The following is a 23,995-nucleotide window of genomic DNA, read 5'->3' as shown; positions in this document are numbered from 1 at the left end:
ATCCGTTGCCATGCCTCATGCTGCCTGTGTTTGCACTGTTTTTGACTTCTGAAAACTGTGAAAATTTTTGTGATGCTTCTGAATCACCTCATGGATATACTGAGAGGCCATTGGCCAAATGGTATGGCCATCGGCCAAGGGAAAATGGTCATCGACCTCTTTTTAGTCCATTGGCCAAAAATTGTTAGCCGATCGGCACTGAAGATAGCCGATCGGCCATCTCTTCCTGCAGACTACTCCTCTTGCTGCAACAAAGGACAAACAAGGGCGTGGCAATACATTTGCAAGAGAATGTTGTGCACCTACACCCCTTATCATGTTTGAGACTCAAAGGAGTGTAGGGTTCAACTCTCGAGCCATCAATCACGCATTTCGATGCATGATGGCCAAAGAGGCCGAATTGCACAAATCAATATGGAATGAATGCACAAAACACATGAATGCCTCACCCTCTATCATGTTGGATCAAGAGTGTCGGCGACCGAGGATTGAGGCACGTTTCGTCACTCCAAGTACGAAACGTCCCTTGGTCCTCGTGTTTGGTTTGGCACCCCAAACCAAACACAATGCAATGCATGCAACATGGAAAAGCTACGGAATGCAACATAAGCATGCCAAATGCAATATGACTCAAACATGCACACAAGGCTAAGGTAACACGCATGCCAAATGCAATGCAACCTAAACAAGCATGTGACAAAATGCAAACTAGCAAGCATGCGACAACATGCAACATGTCAAGCATGCAACAACATGCAAAGATGGACTAACATGCAACAACATAGAAACTAGCAAGCATGCAACAACATGTAACATGTCAAGCATGCAACAACATGCAAAGATGGACTTAAACCAAAATGGGCAGACCTCAGCCATGCCCAAATCAGAGGCCAAAATGCTAAAAAATGATGGAATGAAATGCAAAATAAGAATGCATGCCAATCGGCCTAAGAACTAGGCAACAATGCACAATCCTCAAACATTAGCAAGAAGTGACAAACATGATAATGTGGCAATGAGGTAAGCTCTGAAATCATGCAAGGGGTGCTGCCAAACCACTCAAACAAGTCAAGCATAGCATGCAAGAAAGCTCAAGGCTTAAGGCTAGCCAAGGAGCTTGTACTAAGGCCACATGAATCAAGCCCCAAAGAGCCAAGGGCACCCAAAACAGTCCCAAGGTAGGTCAATACAAGACCAAAATTATGCTTGAACCTAGCCAACTCAAGCTAGAACAAAAGACTGAAAACACAAAGCATGCAAGGCTAACAAAGAGGTGTTACACTACACCTATTACAACCAAACATGGCATGACTTAACCAATAAAAAATAGAGTTATGGCATGTCAAAATAAGCCCAAAAACCTACTGAGATGGCATCCCAAAGGCCTAAGCATGGAGGCGTGCACAATGATCCATTCATGAGGCATAAAGCATCAACTCTTTAAAGCATTAAAGGAGTGACAAGTGCAAGTGTATGACCACCCTATATGGACTGAAATCACATATAAAATGATGCCAAATCATGAAAATGGTTCAGGTAATGCATGCTAATGACTTGGACACTCAAAGCTAACAAGCTAGATTGAACCATGGCTATACAAAACAATGCACGCATGACCAAGACAATGCAAATCAGAGCTAGAGCATGGTAAAACATGACTAAAAGCTTCTTTGAGTTGAGCCAAAATATGCAAGAATGATGGTCCAAATGCAAGATGCATGTTAAGGCAAATAAGAGGATTGCAAGACAAGTGCATGATACATGTAAGAGGCTATCAAACCAACCTTAGACAGAGGTATGGCATGGCAAAACACCACCAAATACTTGCTGAAATGAAGCCAAAACAAGCTAAGAAAACATGCTACCCTTATGAGCTAATAATACAAGCATATGAGACACAAGGAGAGGGAGGGTGTCCCTCTCCTATCCAAGACTCCAAACCACTTCTCCACCACTAAAAATCCCCTAGATTTCAGTGTTGAGAAGGTCAAAACAAGATGGTTCCAAAGCTTAAAAGGGAAGGCACAAAACTAGGCCAAACAAGGCCTAAGAGGGGGTAGACTACCCCCAACCAAAAAGTGAGCTTAAACAATCATCTCAAGTACACAAAATTAGAACTTTTTGCAGTTTAGAGTGAAGCTTAAAAAAATATGCAAGTAGGTCTAAATGCTTAAGCAAGAATGGGGGATTAAAAGGTTAGTTGCTCACCCTTGAAGAACACCTTCAAGAACACTACTCCAGCAACTTTTCTGAGCTTAAACCACTCCAAGAACTCCAAAACCAACTCCCTAGTACCTCAGCAACAAAAGGATGGTGTATTGCTAGGTGTTTGTGTGCAATAGTATGAAGAAATCACACTTTTGGGCACAAACAAGAGCAAAGGGAGAGAGAGAGAGGTAAAATATAGAGAGAGAGAGAGAGAGATATAGAACTTCTATATGCAATTTTCAGAACCTCTAGAAAGGGAGGGGAGGCTCCCTTCTTATAGAATTTCAATCCTCAAGCTTGTTCAACAAGCTTGAGTCTTGAAACAAATCCCTCCATACATGTGTATGGAGGATGGGAATTGTGCCCACTAGCTGTCACAGCTGGCAGAAAATATCTGCAAAAAGCAAGTGGAAAGGTCTCGGCTCAAAAATATGGTCGATCGACCAAAAATATTGTCGATCGACCAAAAGGAGTGCCGATCGGCCAACACTCTTGGCTGATGGCAAGGAAACAAGGCCGATGGCATCATGCCTTAGCCGATGGGTTGTGGGGAAAGCCAACAAGCCACCCTCTTCCCTTAGAAGCAAAACCACAAGTCCTTGGTCCAGGACCAAGCACAAAATAAACAAGTTGAGAGGTCCTAAGGCAAGGCGCGCAGCCGAGACCTTCGGGAACTCAAAACGAACACGAGCATGGATGATCACCGAGTGTTCAAACGATGACATCCAAGTCTTGAGGACGGTCAAAAATTGGGTGTCCACAACGACTCTGGTTCAGACGGTGGTGCTGATGGTGATGATGCTCCAGAGTCCTCTCAGTCGAGGAAGAGGGTGAGGAGGGCCTCTCAGTCCTGAGCTGGATGGCACCGATTCAGACGCTTTGCTTTTGCTTTATTTTTTTGCTAGTATTTTTTTTTTTTTGCACATTGTACAGCCTTAGGCAGTTTTATTTTCTTCAAAACTTGTACCTTTTGTAAAGAGAAACCATGATGGAATGAAAACAACTCTCTCTCTCTCTCTTTTTCAAAAAGTGTTGCATTTTGTATTCTAAGCATCGCACCATTTTACATAAAAATGAGATTGATGGAATATGAATTGTATTGGTCATTCTTGGCCAGGTAGTGAACCAGACAAAACAAACCCAAATTGAGCAAAACAACTCAAACTACGATGATAAGCCAGCGAATAAAGCTACAACTCGATAAGCAAAATGAATACAACTTGATAAACAAATGGTAACAACTCGATAAGCAAATGCAACAACTCGATAAGAAAATGCATATTGGACAAACAAAACAACACGACGCATCCAAAGTAGAAATAAACTTAGATTTTTGGCATTCTGAGCACACAGGAAGGCTAGGGGCTCTATGCTGGAGACAAGAAGTAGCTGTAGACCACTTAGGCCCATTGCCGACTAGAAAATGTGGTTGTCGACCACTTTTGTGGTCGGTCGACTAGAAAAGGTGGTCGATCGACCAGTTATGCAGGGGGTCCCCAGATTTTTGCCACCTGTCCCCCACTAGTGCCTTATTTTCTATAAAAACCTACAACTCCGTAATCTCCTCATTGTAACTCACTTTTTGCCCAAGATGGAAGCATTTCTTGCCCAAAGACTTTCCAATTGGCTCGCAGTTTTAGATGGCTCGGAAAAGTTAAATTTTTGAGGTTTCGGAATAAATGCACTATTCACGCTTAGTCGCACCCCACTGCGTTTTCCGTTCCTCCATGCGGCAACTAGGTGTTGGAATCCGATAACTCATGCTTTTAACTTTGGCAAACAAGAGATATGCCCCACTGTTGAAGATTTCCAAGCTTTGATGGAATCTCAGTGTGATAAAGTGATCTTGCCTCAATTCCGTTTCGGCCACATCCAAGCCTTAGGACGGATGTGTGGTCTTACTTTGCGTGACGCTCGGTCTTTGATTCGCGACAGAGAATTGGACATCCCCAGCTTGATTCATCAGTTTTCTGATGCCGGTGACCGCGGCGATCATCACTGGCCAAGTTTTCGACGGCATGCGCTTTACTTGTGCATGTTGTCTCATTTCTTGCTTGCCCCAGGCTCCGGTGGATCTAGCGTCCGTTTGATTGAGGTTGCCCAAGGTTTAAAAGAGGGCAAGAGCTGCATTGCCATGACACTAGCTAAGACACTGATGGGTTTGGATGCCTTCCATCGCCGAGAGACGACTAGGTTCGCGAGGAGTCCACTACTCTTACAGGTAATGTTTCCCGCCCTTCTCACATATGTATTCCTCACATCACTCGACCCTCAGGCTCTATTTTTCTCTCAAAACCCATTCTCACTTTTCTCTCCACGTATTCCTCTCTATTCTTTAATCTCTCATTTTTCATCCCTCCCCAGATATGGTTGATGGACAAGTTGAGGGTAGTGGACTCATGCCCAGCATATTCAGCTCACGGCTATTTCTTCCGGCAACGCCTAGTTAATGGCTCAGATGAGGGATGGTGATACGAATAGATGTGCAGCCTATCCATTGTCAACATTGTTTGGCGCTGCCCCTAGCTTAATCTGCCAACGATGAGTTACAGCATGTCCCGGCAACCGAGCATTTAGCTGATTGGCCTGACATGCTGTGTCTTTTACTTCCCATTTCAAATCTAGCGCCAATTTGGGCATGATCAGACTTGCCCATAAGAGGGGATAGAGTACCCTACTGCTTTTCCAATCCGAGGCTCACATCTGGCTCGGTATGCCACAGCATGGAGGACGAGAGAGCTCCTGGTCCCCGCTCCCACTTTCAATTGCACCCTTTCTGATGAGTGCTTAGCTTGGCTCGATGAAGAAACGCAGGTTGGCCCTACTTTGGCATTAGAGGCTTCCACGAGCTCTGGGAGGGGGCGCGGGAACACCTGACTATGCCCTGAGTTTATTTGCTTTAATCAGCACTTTCAGGTTTTCTTTATGAATGTAATAAAAAGCAACTTCAATTTGTATTCAATAGTAGGAGAACTCTGTATTGAAATCAATGTAATTGAAGGTTGTAGGTACTGAAAATTTTCTGTTATGGTCCAAAAATGGTCTAAGTTGTAAAAAGATTAATTTGAACAAAATCAACTTTTATTAAAACTTTTCAAAACCATTTTCGATATGGATCAAAACTGGACACGCCTGAGATCTATCACTGAGATGTACAACCCCGAATCCAAACAACTGAAAAGTGGCCCCTAATTTGAATAGCACTGCACTGGAGATCACAATCGAGCTCTTGAATGCGGAATAGACAAAGATGACCAACATGATCACATGGAGAAAGTTGATTTGGAAGTGTTTATGGTTGGACTTCAGAATGAAGTTGCCAACGTATCCCGAAGATGGGAATCAAGCCTTATGTAGTTCGGTTCAGGTTCACTCGTGTATTAACCCTCTCCTTTTATGCTGTAACTTTTGCCAAGGCCGCCCTTTCTGGTTTTTCAACCTTGCGAGCTCAGTTTTTATTATTTCAAATTTTTCATGCTCTAACTTTTGCCTAAGTCACCCTTTCAGGTTTTCGGCCTAGCGAGCCACTCAAGGATAGTATTTCTTCAACTTGTCCATGTTGATCGATTGGGAGAACTCTAGGCCATCTAGGTCCATCAGAACGACAGCTCCACCCGACCAGATTGACTTGATGATGTAGGGACCAGTCCAATTAGGTCTGAACTTGACCCTAGGGTCATGGATGGGAGCTCGGTTGTCTTTAAGCACCAAATCCCCCTCTTTCAAATTCCTGGACTTAACCTTCTTGTTGAAAGCCTTGGCAATTCTTCGTTGATAACCTTGGACGTGATACAGTGCTTTTAGCCTTCTCTCATCAAACAGCATGAGTTCTTCGAATCTGCTCTGCTGCCAATCTACCTCAGCAATCTGGCACTCGGCCAATACCCATAATGACGGAACCTCAACTTCGATAGGCAGAATAGCCTCCATCCTATAAACCAAGGAATACAGAGTTGCCCCAGTAGAAGTTTATCTGGCTAGTCCTTGTAGGTTTCCACCATCTTCTGCAGAATGTGCTTGATGTTCTTGTTGGCGGCCTCAACAACTCCGTTGGTTTGCGGCCGGTATGTAGATGACTTATGAAAAGCCACGTTGTATTTCTCCAACAAGACAATCACCTCCTTCTTGAAGTGGGAATCATTATCCGAAATAATCTCATTCGGGACCCCGTAGCGACAGATAATGTTGTTTCTGATGAACTTAGCAACATGCGATGCCTTCAACACAACATAAGATTGGGCCTCGACCTACTTCATGAAATAGTCTATCCCTACCAGAATGTACTCATGCTCGTTGGACCCCTTCGGAGTGATAGCCCCAATTACATCAATCCCCCAAACTAAAAAAGGCCATGGTGAAGTCATGTTGTACAGCTTCGATGGTGGAATGTTCATGCGGTTTGCATGGATCTAGCATTTGTGGCATCGCCGGACAAAGCCAATACAATCCTCCTCCATGGTTGACCAATAATAACCCTATCTAAGGATCTTCCGGGCTAGCATCACCCCGCTCATGTGCGCTCCGCACTCTCCTCCGTGGATGGCCTCCATCAGGCGCTTGGATTCTTCAGCATCGACGCATTGCTTATGCATCCTGAAATGACCCCTCTCGTACAGTTTACCCCCGCAGACGATGAACTGAGCAGCCATTCTTCGAATTGCCTTCTTATCTTTGGCATTTGCCCCTGGTGGAGACGCCTCCTTTTCCAAGAAGTTCCAAATGTCGTAATACTAGGGGTTTTGATCTTGTACCTCATCTATGGCGGCAATCAGCTCATAGGCCAGCACGAATTTCTGTTTAATGATGATCGGACACATCCAGACTCCAAAAAGGATGTCTATCATAGAAGATAGAGTTGCTAATGAATCAGCGAACCTGTTGTTCTCTCTTAACAGATGAGCGAAGTTTAGTTTTTCAAACCGAGGAATCAGAACTCCAAGGTCTGACGATAGATTCTCATCTTTTCTTCTTTAACTTCCCAATCTCCTTTAGCTTGAGACACAACAAGGTTCGAGTCCCCGATGACATCCAACCGTTTTGCCCCTAGTTCAAGGGTGACTTCCAGCCCAGCAATACATTCCTCATACTCTGCCTCATTGTTCGATACTTTGAAGTGGAGTTTGAATGCTAAAGGTATACGGGAATTGTCAGGTGCTATCAGCAACACCCCTATCCCATACCCGTACTGGTTTGACGCTCCATCAAAACACATCGTCCAAGTCTCTTCTTCGACATGCAGAATGGCCTTGTCTGGGAACAGATATTCTACTACTTCATCTCCCTCCACTGGGTGGTCGGCTAGGAACTCCGCTACCGCTCTGTCGTTCACAGACTTGCACGTCATGTACTTCAGATCAAATTCAGAAAGCAGAAGCAACCAACGAGCTAGCCTACCCGTAAGTGCTGGTTTCTCGAAGAGATATTTGATGGGATCTAATCTCCAAACCAGTATTACAGAGTGAGCTAACAGGTAGTGCCTCAACTTCCTGGTAGCCCATACTAAGGCCAGGGAAGTCTTCTCCAGCGAAGTGTAGCAGGTCTCGTAGTCCAGCATTTTCTTGCATAGGTAGTAGATAGCTTTCTCCACTTTATCCTCAGATTCCTACGCAAGCATCCAGCCCATTGTCGTTTCAGTCACTGATAGGTAAAGAATCAACGATTTTTCCAGCTCAGGCAGTGACAACACAGGTGGGTTCTGTAAATATTGCTTAATCTGCTCGAAAGCAACCTAGCATCGGTCATCCCATTGGAACTTATTTCCTTTCTTCAGGAGACCAAACAGTGATTCACAAGTCAATGTTTATTTTGCAATAAACCGTCTTGTGAATTGCACTTTACCCAGAAAGCCTCGCACCTCCTTTTCAGTCCTCGGTGGTGGCATTTCTAAGATGGCCTTGATTTTGGAAGGATCGACCTCAAGACCCCTTTGTGTGATCAAGAACCATAGCATTTTCCCTGCTGTAACACCAAAAGTACATTTCTGAGGATTCAGCCGCAACCAATATTCTCTAATCAGTTGGAAAAAATTTTGCAAGGTTGTGTAGTGGCCCTCTCTTTCCTTGGACTTGACAATCATGTCGTCCACATACACCTCAACCTCTTTGTGGATCATATCGTGCAAGATCATAGTCACAGCCCGTTGATACGTAGCTCCAACATTCTTCAAATCGAACGGCATCCCCCTATAACAGTAGGTCCCCCATGGGGTGGTGAAAACAGTCTTCTCCCTGTCTTCTGGTGCCATCAAAATCTGGTTGTAGCCTAAAAACCCATCCATGAATGAGAGCAACGCATGCCCCACGGTGAAGTCCACTAACAGTAGGTCCCCCAGAGGGAAGTTGTCCTTCAGACTAGCTTTCTTCAGATCTCTGAAGTCCACATATACCTGGATCCTGCCATCTTTCTTTGGCACCGGAACTATATTAGCCAACCAAGTCGGATATTCAGATACTAATAGGAACCATGCATCAATCTGCTTGGTGACCTCTTCTTTGATTTTCAGGGCCTAGTCCGTGCGGATCCTTCGGAGCTTCTGCTTAGCAGGTCGAGCCTCTTGGTCAAGAGGGATCCGGTGTTGTACAATCCCAAGATCGATTCCAGACATGTCTTCGTATGACCACGCGCAAACATCTTTGAAATCTTTTAATAAAGCGACTAAACGCTCGCGTTCCTCAGAAGACAACGTGGACCCGATCTGGACCAGCCGCGGATCCTTCTCAGTACCAACGTTAATTGAGGTGATTTCATCAACCAATGGTTTTACAAACCTCTCCTGCTCTTGATCAATCAAACGTTGTAAAATCGGGAAAATTTCTTCCTCGTCGTTTTCATCAAAATTTTGAAAGTCCTGATTAATGCAATAAACTAAAGGCACAGAAAAGTACTCAAAAGCTACAGCAGCACCATTCTCATTAGCAACTTCCAGATTGTCTGATTCTTTGGTTACAACAGACTCAAAGGAAAATGAAAATGACGACCTGGACAGGACAGTGGCATCTGGGTTATCACCCCTAGGAATACCGAACTCCGACTCGAATGAACCGAAATCTGATTCTGACTCACAGACTCTGTGGAATCAGATTCAGGTTCACTACCTGACCCGGAACTGCTAGATAAAAAGCCCTCCTTGTATTGCCAGACGAGGGAGGGTGCGATAGATGCATCCAGAATGCTAGAAAATGGGCCCACAGCCATTTCATCCCCGATCATGGAAACTGAGAAGTTATCCCCCAAGCACTGCGGTACGATCTGAGGATCTGAGAGAAGACAAGCCAGTGCTACCCCCATCTTAATTTTTGTGCTCTCGGAACCTTCCTCTTTGCACTGCTCAGCCTCAGCTGGTGGGTCTGTCTGCTCTTCGGCAACTTCATCCCCTAACAACTGAAGGTCAAAAAAGATCTCAAATCTCGGCAAGTGTCGTCTCTCTGCATTTAGCCATGGCTCCGAAAAGCCGCAGAATGGGAAATCTTCCCCCTCTCAGACAAAGCGTCCGTTCAGGGTTCCCCGGATAGGTCTGTGCATCAACTCGTAATGCTTCTCGGCTTGTTTGGCTCTGGCTCTTCCGACCATTTCTCTTCCTTTCCTTGCCCAATCCTCTTTGGTAGGCAGATAACCTAAACCAAAGATATATGGGTTATGCGGCACTTCGGCCGATGCTGCAACGCCCTTCCGGCCACTTCGTCCCAATCCCATTCCGGGCATGTGTTGAAGCTTGTTCATAAGGTAGACAGACTGTGCACTGACGTATAGCCCCTCATCAACAGCTAATATATCATGTACAACCCGGCCCTCAGCTAAGGTAAATCCTGACAAAAATACATCTTCTGTGCCATGCTCAATCTCCAGAACTGGTGTAGAAACCTCTGGCGGCGATTGTATTGAAGAATTTTGAAAAACGATTGCTACCCCCTTCCCGTGGGGGTACTTCAGCATCTGGTGTAAGGTGGAAGAGACAGCCTTTACTTGGTGCAACCACGACCGCCCAAGGAGTAGATTGAAGGTTGCGGGAACATCCAAGACATGAAACTCAATGTCCTATTGCCCTGGGCCAACCTGAGTCTTAATCCGTACGGTCCCTATCACCTCCCGGCTGGTATTATCATAGGCCCGTATCACCTGGGCTGTAGGCACGAAATCTATGGGCTTCAACCTGATAGCATATGCCATTCTCGATGGACATACATTGATTGTAGACCCTGTGTCTACCAAAACCACCGGTATCTACTTCTCTCTACACTCCACAGAGATGTAGAGTGGTTTGTTATGATCTGAGCCCTCGGGCGGTAGTTCTTTGTCGGTGAAGGTCAAGGTCGGGGAAACTCCTCCCTGGAAAACCAGCTCTACCAACTGTTCAGGAGTGGTATCAATTGAAAGTTTTCCCTTGTCCATGGCTGTAAGGACAGCCTATCTGTGAACCCTCGAGGCCATAAGTAGATGGAGATGTCTGTTTGAATTTTCTTTAGCTGTTTCAGTACAGCTTCCTCCTCTAGCAACTTTTCTTTCTACCTCTCTGCTTCTTTGTCCTTCCCAGACGCCTCCGGCTGGTCTAAGTGTGGGGGCTTGAAATACCACCCAATCCTGGTCATATGGTCAACCGCCTCGACGTACCAGGTGTCATCTGGTTGGTTCTGCCCCCAATCTTCGTCAGTGTGGGCAAGATGTAAGTCGTCATCATCTTCCCACCATATCCCATCGGCAACCGACAGACAGCTGTCTGGTTCCATTATAGCTGTTCTCGTAGTCTCAATACATTCTGCCCCCTCAGGTGCCTTGGCTTTTTTAGCCCTTTCATCGTTCTCAATCCTCTCTTGCTCAAACCTCTTCAATGCAGTCTCCTATTCGGTGCCTGCCATACACAAATTGCCCAAATCCCGAGCAAAATTCTTTGCACCGGTGCTCTCTAGCGATTCTTTCTTGTTCTCGACCATTCTGGCCACTGTAGATGTTCCAATTTCAGATTGCCCCTATTTCGGCTTAGACTCCTCAACAACATCTGGCACGTCATTGAGCCACCCTATAGCATCTGTCGCCCCATTCAGGTCGAACCAGTTGACGCTCACATCCCCTGGATCCTGCTCATTAAAGAACTGCAGATTAGCAATATCCTCCTCCAACTCTACTAGGTCATCTAGCCCATGACTTGGCCCGTCTTCCCAGACCACACTGATCTCTGCCCCAACCGACAACTCTACCCTCAGCTTAGCTTGGTATGTTGATGTGATATAACCACTCGGGTTGTACACAAAGCTCCCAGATCCCTCAGGGTCTAAATCAACACTCCCATTTACCTCAAAAGTCATCCCAGTTCTGTCTTCGACAGTCACCACCACTGGCTCAGGTTGGGTTAGAGAGGTGCTCAACATGCACAAGTCTGTGCTGTCTGGAATGAACACCACAGACTTGGGTAGGTGGGAGGGTGTGATGTATATGCTTGGGTCATATGGAATGGTCGTGGTTTGGATCAGGTTAATGTGCTTGGGCGGTGGAGCTTGGTTATGTGGTGGGAGTGGGTTGGTGGTGACATTTGGTTTGTCGGGAGGTGCAATCACCTTGTTGTCAATGAGATCTTGAATCTCATGACGCAGTCGGAAGCAGAAGTCAATGTCGTGACCTTGCTATTGGTGGAAGGCACAGTATTTGGTCGGGTCATGCTTTGGAGGGAGAGGGTGGAGTAAAGGTCGTTGTTCTAACGGTTTTAAATGTCCTTTCCTGAGTAGGACCCCTAGAGCTTTAAACAAAGGCATATAAAGTGGGATGAAAACCCTCGTGCCTCATGGTGGATAGTTTGCTGGTTGAGAGGTGGTTTTGGATGTACCGGTGAAAGGTGTGGCTATTTTTGGGGTGGTGGTGGTGACCTTGCCCACATCAGAAGTTCTGGCAGCTGCACTACTGCTGGTAGCTGCATTCAAACTGCGGGTAAACGCCCTCTTGGGCTGCTCTCTCTCATAGTCAATCAGACCTTACTTCATATCATCCTCACTCTATACCCCAATCTCGTATAAGTCTGCAAAGGTGGGGAGGGGTAAGACGATCATTTTCTGCATCAGCTTGGGTTGGAGGTTGCGCACAACCATTCTTATCTGATCCTTCTCGAGCGGCCTAGTGGTCATCATGGAGGCCTTAGCCCTCCATTGAGTAACAAAATCAGAAAAGCCTTCCTTCGGCTCCTGTCTGGTTATCTCGAGATCACAAGTCGTGACCTCGATCTGGGTATTGTATGAGTATTGAGCAACGAAGGCCTCGGCCATCTCCTCCCAGTTCTTTTCATAGAGTCCTCCAGCCTGGCGTACCAAATGGCCGCAATACCCGACAAGGTCCGACCGAAGAGTGATAGTTTCTGGAGTCTCGTCAAGCCCATCGGGCGCAAAATATCCGAGAACAACCTCAGATGAACCATAGGATCGCCCGAACCGTCAAAACGGTCTATGTGGGGCATCTTGAATCTGTCCGATAATGTCACCGCCGAGTCCGTGTAACCATCCTCTATGTCCAGGATCGAGTTGACTCCCTAGGCCCGTTTGAACAGCTTTTCAAGCTTACTCATCTTCAGAGCGGTTGGATCCATCTCAGATTCAAACAGTGTATCTGTTGAGAAAGCCGGTGTCTTTGAAGTCTGTGGTAGAACCGGTGGTGGGACTGGCCCTGTTGGAACGTCCGTATCTTCCTGGATGTTTGCAGTATCCCCGAGTGTTGGAACTTTAGGTGGGGGTGGGGGTGGACGCGAAGCAAAGGCTCCAGCTTGTTGTGGTTGCTGCTGTTGTTGGAGCCTAGCAATCAACTCTACTTGTTAAGCTACTACTTCTGCCTGACGTGCAGTAACCTCGGCCTAGCGGGCAGCATCCCGCTGCATGGCTTGCATGGTCACTTGGAGCTAACGTATCATGTCTTTCATTTCGACTGTAAAGTGTAGATCTGACTGAACCAGTGTATCTCTCTCTGTGGTAGAAACGGAAACCTCGGCCCGACTACACATTGGTAGGGTGGACAATGACCGCTGAACCAACAATTGTTGTACTGATACTCCCCGCCTAACTGCCCTTTGTCTAGTAATCGGGGGTAATGAAGCAAACACTGGTTGTCTGTCAACTAGATCCTCAGATTTGGTGAAGCCTTCTACCTCTAACCCAGAGTGCTTTGGGGGAAACTTCCTTTTCGGAAGCAATGATGCTATACTACCTTGCAAAAAGATAAATAAAGCAAAATAAGGAAACAACAGTCGGAAAAACGAACAGCATTTTGACTAAAAATAAAGACAACACACAGTTGGCATTGTAAGCTGAACACACTGTTCTCAACACTGATCTCTGCCCCCAAATCACTGCCTCAAATCTGATACCCCCAAATACTGATGTCCTCAGACTGATACCCAAACTCGCAACTGATACATACATTCCCTGTAAAGTCACACTCTAAAAGCACATATTAAACAAGTGAGAGCCAAAACACCCTTATGGTGGGGTAGGGTTTCCCTGTCCTATCTGGTCAGGAGCTAGGGTTTCGCTACGCAAGCAAACAGTTTCAAACAACCTACATTTGGGTAAGCAACCTGTCCTAGTTTGGAAAGGTCTCTATGGATTCTCATATGCAACTAGGTCGAATGGTCAAAAAAAGTGCCTCAGCAAAATCGAGGTTTGTGTTCCCATCATGGCAGAGCTCGTAACCAGTCAGCGTTATGGCACGCTTTTCCAAGCAATCCTCCGGCAAACCGTTCAGGAATAGCAGATGGTAAACATTGTGACTTAAGCGCACCAATGCAAATGCAATGCAAAGAAACACATAAGTGTAAACAAAACAACATATCATGATGTTCGAGTCAAGTTCTCTAAGTCCCCAGCGGAGTCGCCAGAAACTTTAGACCGCCCGAACTCTCTCCGCGTCCCCCCTTTTTGGAGAGGGCGCGGATTGGGTTCTAGCTACTATAGTTTGGACTCCTGTCACAGTTCTGAATCTAATCTCACAAGTGCAATGCAAGACTAATAAATCACCAAAGAGTCCAAATCCGGTAAATCATTTTGGAAAATCGATTTAATCAAAAAGCGCCAAACATGGACTGCTTTGCCAGATTTTAGAGACGCCACCTAAATATTTTGTTTTGGAAAATTTAGGAAACCCTGACTCATGCCTAAGGCCATGTGTCCGTCATCACCAAAGTTGTCTCAGCTCAAGAGCTTGAGTACGAGAGGGGAAGGTCATGAAATAAGAACCCTCACTCGCCCGATCAAAGGATTGGCCTCTACTAACATGATATGCTATTTTAAAAACATATGTGTTCTTGTCCGGTTTATTAGTTAACTTACTACGTTATACGCACAGCATATACGTATAGACTAAATCGCTCAATTTGGAACAAAACAGGTGCAAGAGAGGTGTGCAAAATAGCACGGGCAATGCACTAACAGGTGCAAGAAAGGTGCGCAAAATAGCACGAGCAATGCACTAACAGGTGCAAAAAAGGTACGCGAAACAACGCGAGCAATGCACTAACAGGTGCAAGAAAGGTGCGCGAAACAGCGCGAGCAATGCACTAACAGGTGCAAGAAAGGTGCGCGAAACAGCGCGAGCAATGCACTAACAGGTGCAAGAAAGGTGCACAAAATAGCGCGAGTGATGCACTAACAGGTGCAAGAAAGGTGCAAAACAATGCATGGGAGACATGCATAACAATGCAAGTGAAACGGTGCATAATAATGCAAGTAGAATGGTGCATAACAATGCGAGTGGAACGTACATAACAATGCAAGTGAAAAGGTGCATAGCAATGCAAGTAGAACAGTGCATAACAATGTGCGTGAAATGTGCATAACAATATGAGTGAAACGTGCATAACAATGCAAGTAGAACGGTGCATAACAATGCAAGTGAAATGTGCAAAACAATGCGAGTGAAGTGTGCATAACAATGCAGGTGAAGTGTGCATAACAGTGCAACTGGGACGTGCATAACAATGGAAGTGAAAATGTGCATAACAATGCAGGTGTAACGTGCATAACAATGCAAATAAAGTGTGCATAACAATGCAGGTGAGACATGCATAGCAAGGCAAGTGCAAGAAATGTATGCTCCATGCAACATTAAGATGCGCATTTCATGCCAGGGTGAGAAGTGCACATTCTATGCAAGCAAGGTTAAAACGTGCTCCATGCAATGTACATACTCTATGCAAAAGGATCAGCGCCGTACATCCAATGTAACGTGTATATTCTATGCGACAACAAGAATAAGTATAGTACAAGATGCATTTATGCAATATGTGTGATGATATGATGCATGTTACAAGCAATGTAGAGCATGATGTTTAGGGAATGCAATAAACAAACAAAGCAACGCTTTAGAAAGCACCTCACGGGGTGAGTGGCGATGAACTGCTCCACTCTGATGGGGATCTCCCCTTGTGTTCCTCGAACTCTTACCTTGCGTTCTTCAAACTCTTTCCTTCAACTCACAGTATAAAGGTTCTGATATGCTGACAAGGATTCTTCACATAGAACACTTTGGATGCCGCCTTTCTTCCTAACCATATTCACAACTTTTCCTATTCTCCAACGGGGTGACAGACTTGGTTGGTTCAGTATCTAGAATTGAGGTGCATACACGGGTAGACACCCCATTTTTGACTGGCCTCAAGACTTGGACGTCACCGTTTGAACACTGGGTGATCATCCATGTTCGTGTTCGTCTTGAGTTCTCGGAGGTTTCGGTCGCGTGCCTTGCCTCAAGACCTCTCAACTTGTTTGCTTTGTGCTTGGTTGTATACCAAACACTTGTGTTTTTGCTTCTGAGGGCAGGGAATGACTTGTTAGCCATCCCCACACCTCACCGGCCTTGGCTTGAGGCCACCGGCCCTGTTTTCTTGCTACCGGCCAAATATTTTGGTCGGTCAGCAGTGTTTTTGGTCGGCCGGCCATTTTTGTTGGTCAATCAGCCATATTTTTCAACCGACCCCTATTCATCTGCTTTATGCAGATATTTAGTGCCAACTGTCACAGCTGGCACGCACAATTCACCCCTTCCATACACGTGTATGGAGGGATTTGTCTCTTGCTTAGCTTGTTTTGGAAGCTTTGCAAGATAGGAATTCTATAAAGAGGGAGCTTCTCCTCCCTCCTAAAGGGTTCCATAGGTTCAAAGAATTAGGGTTAGAGATTTTGTATTTATATATCTCTATAGTTCTCTCTCTTTGCATTTGTGTGTGTGTAATAGTGTCCTAATGGTGTTTTTGTTCTTAGTTTTGCACTAAGACACCTAGTGTTACACTATACCTTGGAGCTGAGGTCCCTTGAGGCTAATCTTGGGGTTCTTGGGTTGATTTAAACTAAGAAAAAGTGCTGGAGTGGTGTTCTTGAAGAAAGTCTACAAGGGTGAGAAACTTATCCTTTTATTTCCCATTTTTGAACAAGCTTTTAACCTACCTTGCATCTATTTTTAAGCTTAGTGTATAACTGAGAAAAGTTCTATTTGTACTTTATTTTGAACTTTGTTTAAGGTCACTTTGAGGTTTGGGGTTGTCTCCCCCCTCCAAGGCCTTGTTAGGCCTTGTTTTGGGCTATACCTTTTGGCCATTGTTTTGGTCTTTGCATGACCTCTCTATCACTGAAATCCAGAGGATTTTCAGTAGTGGAGAGGTGGTTTTGAGGTCCTAAATGAGAGAGGGTTGTCCCCTCTCCATGTTGTCTTTAATGCTGGCATAAGTGGCTTCTGTTGTAGCTTGTATGCCTAGCTTGCTTTAGCTTCATTTCAGTAGGTATTAGGCTTTGTTTTGCCATGTTATACCTCTGTTTCAAGTTGGTTTAGACATGCCATGTATGCTTCATACACTTGTCTTGTAATCCCATGTTTTAGCCTTAACATGCATCATGTTGTAACATGTGTTTTTAGCATGATTTTGGTTCAATCTCATGAAGCTTCTAGCTTTGTTTTAACATGCTAAAGCTCTAATTTTGATTGTTTTGGTCGTCCATGACTTGATTTGTATAGCTACCATGTAATCTTGCTTGTTAGCTTCGAGTGTTGAATCCTCTAGCATGCTCCATTTGGATCATTTTAGTGGTTTGGCACCACTTATAATGCTATTTCAGTCCATATGTTATGCTTGTATGCTTGCATTTATAACTCCTTTAATGCTTTAAAGAGTTAGGGTTGTATGCCTCATGGATGTGTCATTGTGTATGCCATCGTGTCTAGGCATTTGGGATGCCATCTAAGTGGGTTTTTTTTTTTTTGGGCTCATTTTAGCATGTCATATCTCTGATTTTGGTCGCCTAAATCATGCCATGTTTGGTTGTCTTAGGTGTAGTGCAACACCTCTTTGGTGGCCTTGTATGCCTCATGCCTTGCCCCTTTGGTTTTAGCTTGTTTTAGCTTTGGCCATTGCATGTTTTAGGCTTACTTTGGCATGATTTGGAACTGTTTTGGTCCACTTTGGTCATTTGCTTCAGGTGTCGCATGATCATGGTTTGAGCCTTTGGGCTAGTTTCAAGCTTTTTGTGCATGACTTGTTTGCATTATTAGGTTGATTTGGCATCATCCTTTGCATGTTTTCGGAGCATTAAAATGCTTGCCATATGTCCATGTCTGTCCCTTTTAAGTGTCCTTAACCCTTTTACGCTTAAGTGTTGGACCTTTATACATGCATGTTTGTATGTGACTTTGTCCCTTATCCCTTAGCATATTGGCTGCTGATTTGGGCCTATTTGAGAGCTGCCCATATTGGTTTAAGACCATCCTTTGCATGTTGTTACATGCTTGCCTTGCATGTTGTCGCATACTTGGCCCCTTTGCATGTTGTTGCATGCTATGCATGTTTGTACGTCTAGATGATAGGACTATTAACATGTTGTTGCATGTTTAAGTGATATTGCATTTGGCATGCATCTTTGATTAAGTTGCTTAACATGTTGTTACATGTCTTGCATGTTTGCATGTTTAAATTGCATCTTGCATGCTTGTTAGCTTGCATACTTGTTACATACTTGCATGTTTGCATGCTTGTTCACATGCTCATATTGCATGCTTAGCTTGCATGTCTAGGTTGCATAGCATTGTGCATGTTTGCATCCCTTGCCTCTTGATCAATTATGATAGAGGTTAGGATCATTGTGTGTTTGTGGGCATTTCATTTGATATCAAATTGCACACTTAGCACCTTGGGCCATCATGCATCGAAATGCGTGATTAATGGCCCGAGGGTCGAGAACCATGCTCCTCTAAGTCTCAAACATGCTAAGGAGGGTGGTGGTGCATAAATTGCTTTGAAAATGCATTGCCATGTCTTGTCTGTCCTCTGTTGCAGCAAACCAGTATTCTACAGGAATAAATGGCCGGTCGGCAACTTTCAGTGCCGGCCGACTATCAATACCCAGCCGGTGGTATAATTTTTGGTCGATGACCATAATTCCATGGCCGGTGGTTCTCCCTCTTGGTCGGTGGCCTCCCACAACTCTCAGGGAGTATTTCAGAAGCAATTTGGAAACTTGTGCAGTCTTCAGAAGAGGAAAATAGTGCAAATAGAGGCAACATGAGCATGGCGGTGGATTTCCGAGCGGAGCCAAGCGTGCCTGCATTCGTACCTCTTACCGAGGCTGTTTTACTGCTTTCAATAATTTAATTAATTTGTTTAATTAATTAAGGGTCTGTAATATTTAATTAGCTTGTTAGTTAATTAATTTGTATTATTCTTTCGAACCCTCCGAGAGAGGGCAATTTTTGTAATAAGCATGCGTGTGTGTGATGCATGTCTTCCAACCACCATTTCTTTCTCCCTTTTACTTTACCGCTTATGATGGTTAGTTCTAGGGCATGTTTCAATTAGCATCCTTATGCTATGGATGTTTGCATCATTCATCTGTATTGCATGCACCGGGCTCGGCGCATCATACTAACTACATAATATTTCAAATTCCAAGTTGAATACGTATATCGAGTTGTTGCATTTCACATGTCATCCTTAGATTAGCCGAACCTATTCTAGTTTCATTTTATATGCGATGCATTAGCCATCTTAACATGGACTTGGATCATATACTTGATTACTAACATGTTCCTTGTTTTGGCTCGGAGTACTAGGTAAGCGTTTATGCTTTAGCATACTGCATGCGTGTAAGTGTTGCCATGATAGCATGTTTACCATGAGGCTATGTGCTTATGTGATATAACTGCCTGGATGCCCGTGGGTGAAGGTTGGGTTACTTGAATTGAGATAATTCGTTGAAATCCGTATTTTAGCCTACTTGCGAGTAGCAAACTTCAAACCATTTCCAAACAAACAGATATGTGATGCTTTGTTCCAAATTAGGCGACCTAGTCTATACTTGTTTTGCTGTGCGCATCACATAGTAATTCTAGCTAATTAACCGGAATAAGAACGCATAATGTTTTCAAAACTAGATATCATGCTTAGTACAGGCTGATCTGCAGATCGGGCGAGCGAGGGTGCTCATAGCTGACCTTCCCCAATCGTACCCAAGTTCCCGAGAGCCAACTTTGGTGATGACGGACACGTGGCCTTAGGCAATGAGTCAGGGTTTCCTAAATTCTCCCAAAACAAAATATTTAGGTGGCGACTCTATATCTGGAAAAGCAGTCCATGTTTGGCACTTCTTTCTTAAAAATCTGTTTTCCAAAACGATTTGTCGGATTTGGACTCTTTGGTGATTTATCAGTCTTGCATTGCACACTGCGAGATCAGATTAAGAACCGTGACATTGAGTCCTGAACTGTAGCGAGCCCAAATGAACGAAACGGGATTCCCTCCCGGGCGTTCGGTGACGCCTATAGTTTCTGGCGACTCTACTGGGGAGTTAGAGAACTTGACTCGAACTTATGATATCTTGTTTTGACTACACTCATGTGTTTCTTTGCATTGCATGTGCATTGGTGCGCCTAGGACACTATGTTTGCCATCTGCTATTCCTGAACGATTGTCGGAGGCTCGCTTTGAAAAGCGTGCCATAGGGCTGATCGGTTACAGGCTCTGCCATGATGGGAACACAAACCCAGGTTTTTACCAGGGCACCCCTTTTGACCATTCGACGTAGTGCATATTCGGAATCCATAGTGACCATTCCAAACTAGGACAGGTTGCTTACCCGATTATAGGTTGTTTGAAACCGCTGTGTGCGTAGTGAAACCCTAGTTCTTGACGAAACTAGGACAGGGAAACCCTACCCCAACATAGGGGTGTATTGGTTTTCATTTGCTTGTTATATGTGCTTTTAAAGTTGACCTCTACAGGGAACGCACATATCCGTTTGCAAGTCTGGGCATCAGGCTTGCGGGCATCAGTGTTAGTGTTTTGAGAATCAGTAGTATCTGCGGGTATCAGATTCAGTTTTAGGGCAATAGTTTTGGGGAACAATGATCAGTGATCAAATACAGTTGTTCAGTTGTGCTTACGATTGTTTGGGTAAAATTGGGCTGAGCTGCTGCCTGTTTTCTCCTTCAGGAGGAGGGGGAGTTTCAGAGATCTGAGCTCAGAATAGCCAGTGTTCTCCTTTGCTGAAGTAAGGCAGATATCTGATCAGTCAAGTCACCGGTCACATCACCTCCGTTCAATTCAGCGGATTTATGATGTCACAGAATTCAGAGGAAGTTGTGGTTATGGCAGCCACACTAAATCAAGGGATCATCTTACAGGGTGAGACCGATGTTGAGATATCACACCCGCCCAGGTCGCCTGCTGCGCACCCGATCTAGGAACCTCAGTTGTTTCAAGCTCGTAAACCCACCACGTTCCAGTTAATGGGAATGATTGGCGACCTTCAGAGATTTGTGGCTGACCTAGCCTATGGGATGTCGGCTCCGCCACCAACTGCATCGTATGCCGGGAATTTCATGCCGCAAGAGCCTCCGCTACTAGGGTGAATTGTAATTGAGCTCAGCCAATCGGAAGCTAGCTTGAGCTCCGGCAATAATATGTCAACAACAACAAGGCCTCACTCTGATCAGGCAACCCAAATTGTCTACCAAGCTGAGGCTAGTGAAAAGGACAAAACGAAGGCAGACGCAGATCCCTATGCACAACTCCAGCAAACCGTTGAGGCTCTGAAAGCCAGGGGATTGAATAAGCAGCAAGTATTCTCGGTCGTGGCTAAGACTGTGGATGATGTCTTCCCCACTCAGGCTGAGAGCAATACAAGCCAAAAGGAAAATCGGGATAGGGCCTGTCATAGCTGAACAGTTCCTTCCCATTCTAACCCTGCACCTGGGAAAGATCAGAGAGCCAAGGCAGCACCTACTGATCCTTTTGCTAGGGTCCCTAGCAAAAATCCACAGACTTCGAAGTACCTGCCCCGAGGGCGCAGGGTTTTTCATGCCCTCTACATGACTTTGTCTAAGGCGCTTCAAATCCTTGTTGAAAAGGGACATCTTAAACCCCTTAAGCCTCGACCTCTCTCTGCTTATCTTCCACCGGGTCATGATTCTACCTAGTACTGTGCGTACCACCAACAGACCGGTCACACCACCAACAACTACTTCCGTCTTCGTCACGAAGTACAGGATCTGTTTGACAATGGGGTTGTCCTCTCGCCAAGCTCAGCAAAGTCTGTCACCACTGAGTTTGTAGACTTCAAAGATAGTACAAGTATGTGATCAGGGGTTGGACCACCTGCGGGCGACGCTCGATTTATTTCAGATATGGCGTTTGGCACGCACTGTTTTGAGCATTTTGCGAATGATGACTTTTGTACACTCTGACTTGGGCATTGAGTCAGTTCTGTGGTTTTGTTTTGAGTCTGTCTCTTTGTTTCGAGTCAATCTTTTTGCTTAAAGGTCTATCTTGTTATATCGAGTCAGTCATGTTGTATAGGAGTCGGGTGATCCCAGAGTTGTTACCTCGGACACCATTGTCATTTTTGTGCTTGTCTTTTCCTTTCTTTTGAGTCTGTCTCTGTTGTGGAGCCAGTTGCAACCAAGAAATCTGATTGAAACAGCTGTGGCTGTCATGCTTTTGTGTTTGTTGGTACTTTGAGCCTGTTGTGCCAACAATGTTCAGAACGAAGTGGCAATGCTTTTCATTTACTTTTCTGTGCTTTGAACTCATTGTATTGACCTAAGTTTTTCAAAACCTTTTTGAACATTGTGATAAAAATGAAGAGGAAGGAATTCCTCGGGTTTTGCAAAATTTGATCAAATTGAGAGAAAGAGAGGCATGCTAAGCCCTTAATAATTGAGATCATGTTTGTTAACGTGAGTACTGAGAAGGATCCTGGCTTGATCCAAATTGGTTCTACCTTGTCTTCAGCGCGAGTGATTAGTCGCTTTCTTAAAATTTTTCAAAAAAATGTTTTACGCGGTTCTGCGAAGACCTGTGTGGAATCGCTCTTGAGATTGTGCAGCTTAGGATCGCTCTCAATCTCGAGACTCAACCCCCTTTTGCTTTCAAACAGTTGAACTTGCGTTCAGAATGTTCAAACGGTCAATCACGATGTGAGGCTTGTATGGCCAGATTAGAAGCACCTCTCGAACAAGAGGCAAAAGACGTTAGATAATGCACTCGAAGAGTCCAAAACGAAGATCGGCAAGAATGCCAGATCCCAGAAGGGAGGAAAGAGGAAAACATCGCCTGAGAACAACTGAGTTCCTATCCACAACACTAGGGGGAAATTCAGCCCCCATTGGATGGACTCCGACATCATCAGCAAACAATAGCCACTCTCCCAGATTCAGACAGTTTCGAGATCTCAAAACCATTCAACATGGACAAAGCTACACTTTTACCCTTGAGAGGCTCGCTGGGCCAAAAACCCGGAAGGGCGACCCAAGCAAAAGTTAGAGCAAGAAAAAAAGAAGAAGAAAAAAGAAAAAATGGAAAGAATGGAAAAGAACAACAAGAATTGCAAGGAAAAAAAAAACAAAGCTCGCAAGGTCGAAAACCCGGAAGGGCGGCCTTGGCAAAAGTTGGAGCATAAAAGGAGAGGTTAATATCCGAGTGTCCCTGACTGGAACTACGTAAGGCTTGATTCCCATGTTTGGGATACGTAGGCAACTTCATTCTGAAGTCCAGCCACAAACACTTCCAATTGGATTGTCTCCATGTAATGGTTTTGCTCATCTTTGTTTTCTCTGTATCCGAGAGTTCGATTGTGATCGTCACTCTGAAGGCTGATTACAATGTGCCGCAATACCATTCAAACAAGGGGCAACTTTCCGTTGCCATTCAGTGTGCTGCGATGCCGTTCAGACAAGGGGCAATTTTCCATTGCTTCCGATTCGAGGTTGTACATCTCAAGAGTAGGTTCTATGCTCGTAGAGCAGTGGCTATTTATAAAAATAGTTTTTGAGAATTTTTACTAAGGTTGACTAATTTTCTCGAAAATTATTTCATTTTTCCAAAACCGGACCATTTTCTTAGACCAAAAAAGGAAAATTTTCAGTGCTCACAACCTAAATTGCATGATTTTAAGTCAGAAAGTTGAATGAGCATGTTAATCAAACTTTTGTACTGATCAAAATTGTTTTAATAGAAAACAAAAACAAAAAAAGGGTCAAAATGATAAACTAGGGGCACAGTTGAATCAGGCTTCCTGTCTTTTCCCCGTTATCCATGCGTTTGCCAGAAAGGGCACTCTACCTTCCAGAAAGGCACATAGCTGAAGCTAACAACAAAGGGCTGAAAACTCTCAACATCCTCCGAGCAACGAGGTATCAAGCCAAGTGCGAAGCAAGAACTCGAGTGGATCAAGTTACTCCATTCCCTCTTCCGAGGCCTTGACTAAATGACACCAGAGGAGATAGCCGCGAGCTAATAATGTTGGGCATGAACCCACAACCTTTTGTTTATCCATCAAAC

This window comes from Camellia sinensis, chromosome 1 (assembly GCF_055761805.1).
Source record: "Camellia sinensis isolate YWXY chromosome 1, ASM5576180v1, whole genome shotgun sequence".
In the NCBI taxonomy this organism is placed as follows: Eukaryota; Viridiplantae; Streptophyta; class Magnoliopsida; order Ericales; family Theaceae; genus Camellia; species Camellia sinensis.
This window is presented reverse-complemented; position numbering follows the sequence as displayed.